This window comes from Papio anubis, chromosome 12 (genome assembly GCF_008728515.1).
Source record: "Papio anubis isolate 15944 chromosome 12, Panubis1.0, whole genome shotgun sequence".
Taxonomy (NCBI): Eukaryota; Metazoa; Chordata; class Mammalia; order Primates; family Cercopithecidae; genus Papio; species Papio anubis.
Window position 1 is genome coordinate 58,897,539 of NC_044987.1, and position 8,338 is coordinate 58,905,876.

Below are 8,338 nucleotides of genomic sequence, written 5' to 3' on the forward strand. Positions count from 1 at the left end.
GGCAGGGGGCATTTTGTACTGGGAAAATGGGAAGCTGGGAATGGGTGCAGCAGCCTGGTGAAGGGGATTTGAGTGGACTGACAGCACCATCCACAACTCTGGAGTCTGCAAATTTGAGCGTGTACCACATCACTTGGAAGGCTGGTAAAGACACAGACTGCTGCCCTCAAACCCCAGAGTTTCTGACTCAACAGGTCAGGATGGGCCCTACATTTGCATTTTTAACATGTTCCCAGATGCTGCTTCTGGAACTATATATTGAGAATCAAAGCATTACATTATATCCGATTTTTTGTTTTTTCTGGATTACAATCTCAAGTAATTTTTTCAGGAAAAGCACGTGGCTGGTCAGGTATGGTGGCTCACGCCTATAATCCCAACACTTTGGGAGGCTGGGATGGGAAGATCACTTGAGCCTCAGGAGATCAAGACCAGCCTGGGCAACATGGAGAAACCCCATCTCTACAAAAAATACAAATATTAGCCAGGTGTGGTGTTGTTCACCTGTAGTCCCAGCTACTTGGGAGGCTGAGGTGGGAGGATCCGTTGAGCCCAGGAGGTCAAGGCTGCACTGCATTCTAGCCTGGACGACAGGGCAAGTCTAAAAAAAAGAAAAGAAAAGAATATGTGGGAGGTAAATTTTATTGGTTCTCAGAATTTTGCCCCTAAGCTTGTTTTGTGGCTTAACTGTTCAAAACCATTTCCCCTTAGAACTACACAGACCATTGTTTTATAGCTTCTAGCTTCAGTGAAGCCCAGTGCTAATTTGATCTTTATTCCTTTACAGATAATGTTTGTTTGTTTCTAATTTCCAGAAGGTCTTGGACTTTCTGAAACCTCATGAATCCTTAGGATTCTGCTCAGTATTCAATGGACACTTTTAATCTAAAGACTCATTTTTTTGTTGTTACTGCTCTGGGAAATTTTCTTCTAGTATTTCTCTGATTATTTTCTTACCTCTATTTTCTTTTCTTTTTTTTTTTTTTGAGACAGAGTCTTGCTCTGTCACTGGAGTGCAATGGCGTGATCTCGGCTTACTGCAACCCCTGCCTCCCGGGTTAAAGCGATTCTCCTGCCTCAGCCTCCTGAGTAGCTGGGATTACAGGCATGCGCCACCATTCCCAGCTAATTGTTGTATTTTTAGTAGAGACGGGGTTTCACCATGTTGGTCAGGCTGGTCTTGAACTCCTGACCTCATGATCTGCCTGCCTTGGCCTCCTAAAGTGCTGGGATTACAGGGATGAGCCACCATGCCTGGCTCTTTTTTCTTTTTTCTCTCTGGAATTCTCCTTAAACAGATATCAGACCTCCTGAACTGATGCTTTATGACTTGATTTTTTTCTCCCTATTTAAAAAAATTGTGTCTGGGCAGGGTGGCTCACACTTGTAATTCCAGCACTTTGGGAGGCTGAGGCAAGGGGATTACTTGAGCCCAGGAGTTCAAGACCAGCCTGGACAACATAGTGAGACCCTGTCTCTATAAAAGGTAAAAAATTAGCCAGGTATGGTGGCATGCACCTGTAGTCCCAGCTACTTGGGAGGCTGAGGTGGAAAGATCATATGAGCCTAGGTGGTCAAGGCTGCCATGATAGTGCCACTGCCCTCCAGCCTGGGCAACAGAGTGAGACCTTGTCTTAAAAAAAAAAAAAAAAAGGTAAAAAAAAAAGGTAAAATAAAAAATTGGTTTTTGTCTCTATATTTTTGGAGAACTATATGACTTTTCATTTGTTTGTTTGTTTTTTGAGTCAGAGCCTTGTTCCGTTGCCCCAGGCTGGAGTGCAGTGGTGTGATCTTGACTCACTGCAACCTGCCCCCCGCCCCGACCCACCACTCAGGTTCAAACAATTCCCTCCTACCTCAGCCTCCTGAGTAGTTGGGATTACAGGCATGTGCCACTACATCCAGCTAGTTTTTGTATTTTTAGTGGAGAGATGGGGTTTCTCCATGTTGGCCCAGGTCTCAAACTCCTGACCTCAGGTGATCCGTCTGTCTCAGCCTCCCAAAGTGTTGGGATTACAGGTATGAACCACTGTACCCGGCCACTTTTTAAAGTAAATTTTTTATTTTAGAATAATTTTAGATTTGTAGAAGGCTGGGTGCAGTGGCTCATGCTTGTAATCCCAGCACTTTGGGAGGCCAAAGCAGGTGGATCACTTGAGGTTAGGAGTTTGAAGCTAGCCTGGCCAACATGGTGAAACCCCACCTCTACTAAAAATACAAAAATTAGCTGGGAGTGGTGGCAGGTGCCTGTTGTCCCAGCTACTCAGGAGGCAGAGGCTGCAGTGAGCTGAGATTGCACCACTGTACTCTAGCCTGGGTGACAGAGTGAGGCTCTGTCTCAAAAAAAAAAAAAAAAAAAAGGTTTATAGAAAAGTTGCAAAGATAATATACAAAGTTCCCATATACCCTTCACCCACTTTCTTCTTCTTTTTTTTTTTTTTTTGAGACAGAGTCTGGCTCTGTCGCCCAGGCTGGAGTGCAGTGGCCGGATCTCAGCTCACTGCAAGCTCCGCCTCCCGGGTTCACACCATTCTCCTGCCTCAGCCTCCCGAGCAGGTGGGACTACAGGCGCCTGCCACCGCGCCCGGCTAATTTTTTGTATTTTTAGTAGAGACAGGGTTTCACTATGGTCTCGATCTCCTGACCTCGTGATCCGCCCGCCTCAGCCTCCCAAAGTGCTGGGATTACAGGCGTGAGCCACCGCGCCCGGCCTCACCCACTTTCTTCTAATGTGAGCATCTTACATTGATGGGAGCCGAAAGCCTGAGGGTTGTGACCAACTCAGCATTCCACTGGAGTCTATATGATCAAACAGCAAACTGTTTATCATGAATACAGAATGTGGGCAAACTCACATGCACACCTGCCACCAGAAGGTATGCTGAAGGCAGTCACTCCCTGGTGCCATGCTCCTTGAGGTTATCTATGGGGACATCTGGAGCCTACTGTTCAAAGAATGCAGTCATGTAGGCTGTGCACTAAGTCAAGCAGCTGACCAACAAGCACCCCCTTCTCCTTTTCTCCTTTACTTAATAAATACGAACAGCTCTAGAAGCTCAGGGCCCTTGTTCACCAGAAGCAAGGAGCCCCTAACCCCTTCTTCCAAATACACTCTTTGGTGTATTTTTGTTTTTTTGTTTTTTTTTTGAGATGGAGTCTCGCTCTGTCGCCCAGGCTGGAGTGCAGTAGCCGGATCACAGCTCACTGCAAGCTCCGCCACCCGGGTTTACTTCATTCTCCTGCCTCAGCCTCCGGAGTAGCTGGGACTACAGACGCCTGCCACCTCGCCCGGCTAGTTTTTTGTATTTTTTTTAGTAGAGACGGGGTTTCACCATGTTAGCCAGGATGGTCTCGATCTCCTGACCTCGTGATCCGCCCTTCTCGGCCTCCCAAAGTGCTGGGATTACAGGCTTGAGCCACCGCGCCCGGCCCGTGGTCTTTGTTTTTATTCCTGCGTTCATCCTCCTTTGTTCAGTCCACCAGGGTCCGTGGAGTTACATTACTGTGGTCCATCAAAACTAAGAAGTTAACATTCATATATTACTATTAATGAAACTCCAGATTTTCACCAGTTTTCCTGCTAATGTCCTTTTCTGTTCCAGGACCCACTCCAGTATTTCCCACCGTATTTAGTCCTCATGTCTCCTTCGTCTCCTCTGTGACAATTTCTCAGTCTTTCCTTGTTTTTAAAATCACTTTCACAGTTTTAAGAGGGCTGGTCAGGTATTCTGCAGAATATTCCTCAATTTAGAATTTTTCTCATGATTAGGCTGGAGTTAGGTATTTTGGGGGAGAATATCACAACGGTGGAGTGTCTGACTCATCACATGATATCAGCAGGTGACGTAACCTTGATCACTTGATTAAAGCAGTGTTTGCCAGATTTCTCCACTTTAAAGTTACTATTTTTTTCCTATCCATACTCTGTTCTTTGGAAGTGAGTCACTAAGTCCAGCACACATTCAAGGCAGGAGGGCCAATTCAACTCCATCTGAAGGGGAGAGTATATCTATATATTATTTGGTATTCTTCTGTAAGGAAGATCTGTCCTTTCCTACCATGTATTTATTTATTCAACCATTTATTTAGATCACTACGGACTCATGTTTATTTATTTTATACTTTGGGTTACAATCCAATATGACATTATTTATTTTGTTGCTCATACTGTTCCGGTTTTGGCTGTTGAGAGCTCTTTCAGGTTCTTTTTTTGGTACTTCCTTATTTTCTGTCACTAGCCTCTAGACTTTTTATTTTTTTATTTTATTTTATTTATTTATTTATTTATTTGTTGGGGGCCAGTCTCCTATCGCCCAGGCCTAGGAGTGCAGTGGCGGATCTCAGCTCACTGCAAGCTCCATGCCTCCCAGGTTTCGCCATTCTCCTGCACCTCAGCCTCGAGGTAGCTGGGACTACAGAGGCGCCCACCACACCTCGCCCGGCTAGTTTTTTTTGCTGCTTTTTTAGTAGAGACAGGGTTTCACTGTAGCCAGGATGGTCTCGATCTCCTGACCTAAGTGATCCGCCCGTCTCGGCCTCAAAGTGCTGGGATTGCAGGCTTGAGTTTTGCGCCCGGCCTAGACAATTGTATTTTTTTTTTTTTTTTTGGGGCCAGGTCTAGAGTCATGGCCAAGGCTGGAGTGCAGTGGCGGATCTTGGCCTCACTGGCTCGCCTCCCAGCAGTTTTATGTCATTCTCCGCCTCAGCCTCCCGGGTAGCTGGGACCTCTGAGGCGCCCGCCCTCGCCTGGCTAGTTTTTTGTATTTTTTACCCAGTAGGGGTTTCACCGTGTTAGCCAGGATAGTCTTGATCTCTGGCCTTGTGATCCGCCATCTCGGCCTCCCCAAAGTGCTGGGATTACAGGCTTGAGCCACCGGGCCCGGCCTAATTGTATTTTTAATCTGGACAATCATGTTTTTTATTTCCCAGGACTCTTTCATGTTGTCTAATTGATCCCTTTATTAGCAGTTCTTTCTTGTTTAATGAGTCCAATATAATCTCAAATTAGAATTTGTTTCTAATTATAATATTGAAAATGCTATTTATTGGATTTCAATGAGCAGAATAACTCTCTAGATAAAGCATGGAAGACTTAATTATAGTTACAGAATATATGTAAATATTATAACTCTTGGCAATATAAGAGTGTAACTATCAGTGTCAGAAGGCTGAAGTAGAGGAGGAGAGATCAAACACTGCACAGATGCTAACTTTCTCATTTTACAAGTATAAATCAAGAGATACTATCTTGGCTAGGAACGCTGGCTAAAGCCTTAATCCCAGTACTTTGGGAGGTCAAGGCGGGAGGATCAGTTGAGCCCAGGAGTTTGAGACCAGCCTGGGCAATATGCTGAGACCTCATCACCATTACAAAAAAAAAAAAAAAAGACTAATACTATCTAAAGTTCATAGGAATGGAAATAAAGATTTTAAGCAATTATCAATCAATGGAAGAATAAACTAACACTAAAACACAACGTAGAAAGGATTGGGAGATGAGCATAAAGTAAATGAACAAAGGTCTTTCTTCACGAGAAGAGTCAATAAATGTTAATTCAAGAGGATAAATCAAGAAATTGAGGTATAGGCATATCAATCGGATTTGTGGTATAAACTACCATAGCTAAAAGCAGAAAAGGTAAAAATGAAGTTTTTTAAGAGGGCAGCGTGGGATGAGGTGGGGTGGGGCTTTGACTTCTCCCTTACTAACATTCTGTATTGAAACTTTTTAAAAATGTAATGCTTTTATACAAATAATTAAAATGTATATAAATATTGACTGCAGAAACATGCTGGTACTTGATAGAACATGCAGGGTGGGCAGGGATATGATGGGGCTGGATGGGGCAAGAAAGGCATTTCCCTGCTTAGGAGAGGTGCAAAATGTGCAGGAAGGAGAGGTTGGAGCTGTAGAAAACAGTCCACCTTGGATTCAGGGGGTCCCAGAGGGCAGGGCCCTTTCCTCTGCTCCTAAGCACGCTCGTCATCCAACAATTTACCTAGCGCGCTTCCTAAGCTTTAGACCCTGTTTTGGAGGTGAGGACATGGAGCACTTTGCTCTGGACATTTCAACCAATCATTACAAAAAGACTGCTGACCCTAGGGTTGGCAGTCCCCACCGTGGGAAAGGTATAGTCCATCCCTTTCTGATCAAAGAGACTGGAGGATTCCCAGGAGGTGTGGTGTAATCCCTGGTTTCCTTGGGACCGTCCTAGTTTAAAAACTCATAGTCCTATGGCCCAGGAAACCCCCGCATCTGGGAAACCTGTGCAATTGGTCACCCTTCTAAGGGGGCAATTCCAGCCCAGCCTCTCATTCTTCCTCCATCTTGGATCTGCTGGAGGAGAACCTCTAGAGCCCCTAGCATGATCTGCTTTCTGAATTTTGGAGGGTCCACAGTAGTCAAGGGGTTGGGGACAATGCAGATCAGGAAGCCAGTAGTGCTGATTTTCTGGATGGTTAAAGGAAAGGAAAGAGAGGACTCCAGCAAAGGGAACTAGGAGAAGTGGGAATACAGTAAGGTAGGGTGATCTCTCATCCTCCAGAATTAGCATGTCTAAAAGCATACAGTTTGGGCTGGGTGCAGTGGCTGATGTCTGTAATCCCAGCACTTTGGAGGCCAAAGTGGGTGGATCACTTGAGGTCAGGAGTTTGAGACCAGCCTGACCAACATGGTGAAACCCCTGTCTCTACTAAAAATCCAAAAATTAGCTGGGGGTGGTAGCGGGTGCCTATAATCCCAGCTACTTGGGAGATTGAGGCAGGAGAATTGCTTGAATGTGGAAGGCAGAGGTTGCAGTGAGTCAAGATTGCACCACTGCACATCAGCCTGGGGCAGAGTGAGACTCATTCTCAAAAATAAATAGAGGACCAGATTGTTATGCCCATCCCATTTCTTAAAATGCATTTATTCAATGAATATTTATTGAGCACCTACTGTGTACTAGGCTCTGATCAGTCAGTTACAATACACTCACTAAGTAATCAGCTCTGTTCTAGGCTCTGGGGGTGCAGCTGAAAGCCAGGCAAATACAGACACAGATATAAATCTTACAATCCAAAAGGGGATGCTGACAATTGATCACATTCTTTTTTTTTTTTTTTTTTTTTTGAGACAGAGTCTCGCTCTGTTGCCCAGGTTGGAGTGCAATGGCGTGATATTGGCTCACTGCAACCTCCGCCTCCGGGATTCAAGTGATTGTCCTGCCTCAGCCTCCCATGTAGCTGGGATTACAGGTGCCCACCACTACACCTGGCTAATTATTTTTGTATTTTTAGTAGAGACGGGGTTTCACCATGTTAGTCAGGCTGGTCTTGAACTCCTGACCTCAGGTGATCCACCCGCCTCTGCCTCCCAAAGTGCTGAGATTACAGGCTTGAGCCACCGCGCCCAACCGACAATTGACCATATTCTTATGGGGCTATTTCCATCCCATTAACCTATTTGCCTATCCTTAGACTAGTACTATTCAGTCTTTTTTTGTGTGTGTGTGACAGAGTCGTGTTCTGTCACCCAGGCTGTAGTGCATTAGTGCAATCTTGGCTCACTGCAACCTCCACCTCCTGGGTTCAAATGATTCTCATACCTCAGCCTCCCAAGTAGCTGGGATTACAGGCACATGCCACCACGCCCAGCTAATTTTTGTATTTTTAGTAGAGATAGGATTACACCATATTGGCCAGGCTGGTCTCGAACTCCTGGTCTCAAGTGATCTGCTTGCTTTGGCCTCCCAAAGTGCTGAGATTATAGGTGTGAGCCACTGTGCCCAGCCCCATTCAGTCTTCACAATGGTAGCTTCAGAATAAATTTTAAAATCAGGTAGTATGATCCTCCAACTTTGTCTGCCCCTCACCACCAAGATTACTTTTGTTATTTCCATATAAATGTCTACAACAAAGGCTTATTGTATTGGATTTATAGAACAATTTTGGGAAAATAACAGCTTAATAATGTTTTATGATTTTCAGTGTACAGATAGAGGTCTTGCATGTCTTTAGTTAAATTTATTCTTTTTTTTTTTTTTTTGATACAGAGTCTCACTCTCTTGCCCAAGCTAGAGTGCAGTGGTGCAATCTTGGTTCACTGCAATCTTCACTTCCTAGGTTCAAGGGATTCTCCTGACTCAGCCACCTGAGTAGCTGGGACTACAGGCATGCGCCACCACACCCGGCTAATTTTTGTTTTTTGTTTTTAGTAAAACAAAAGAGACACGGTTGCAACATGTTTGCCAGGCTGGTCTTGAACTCCTGACCTCAGATGATCCAGCTGCCTTGGCCTCCCAAACTGCTGGGATTACAGGTGTGAGCCACTGTGCCCGGTAAAATTTATTCTTACGTA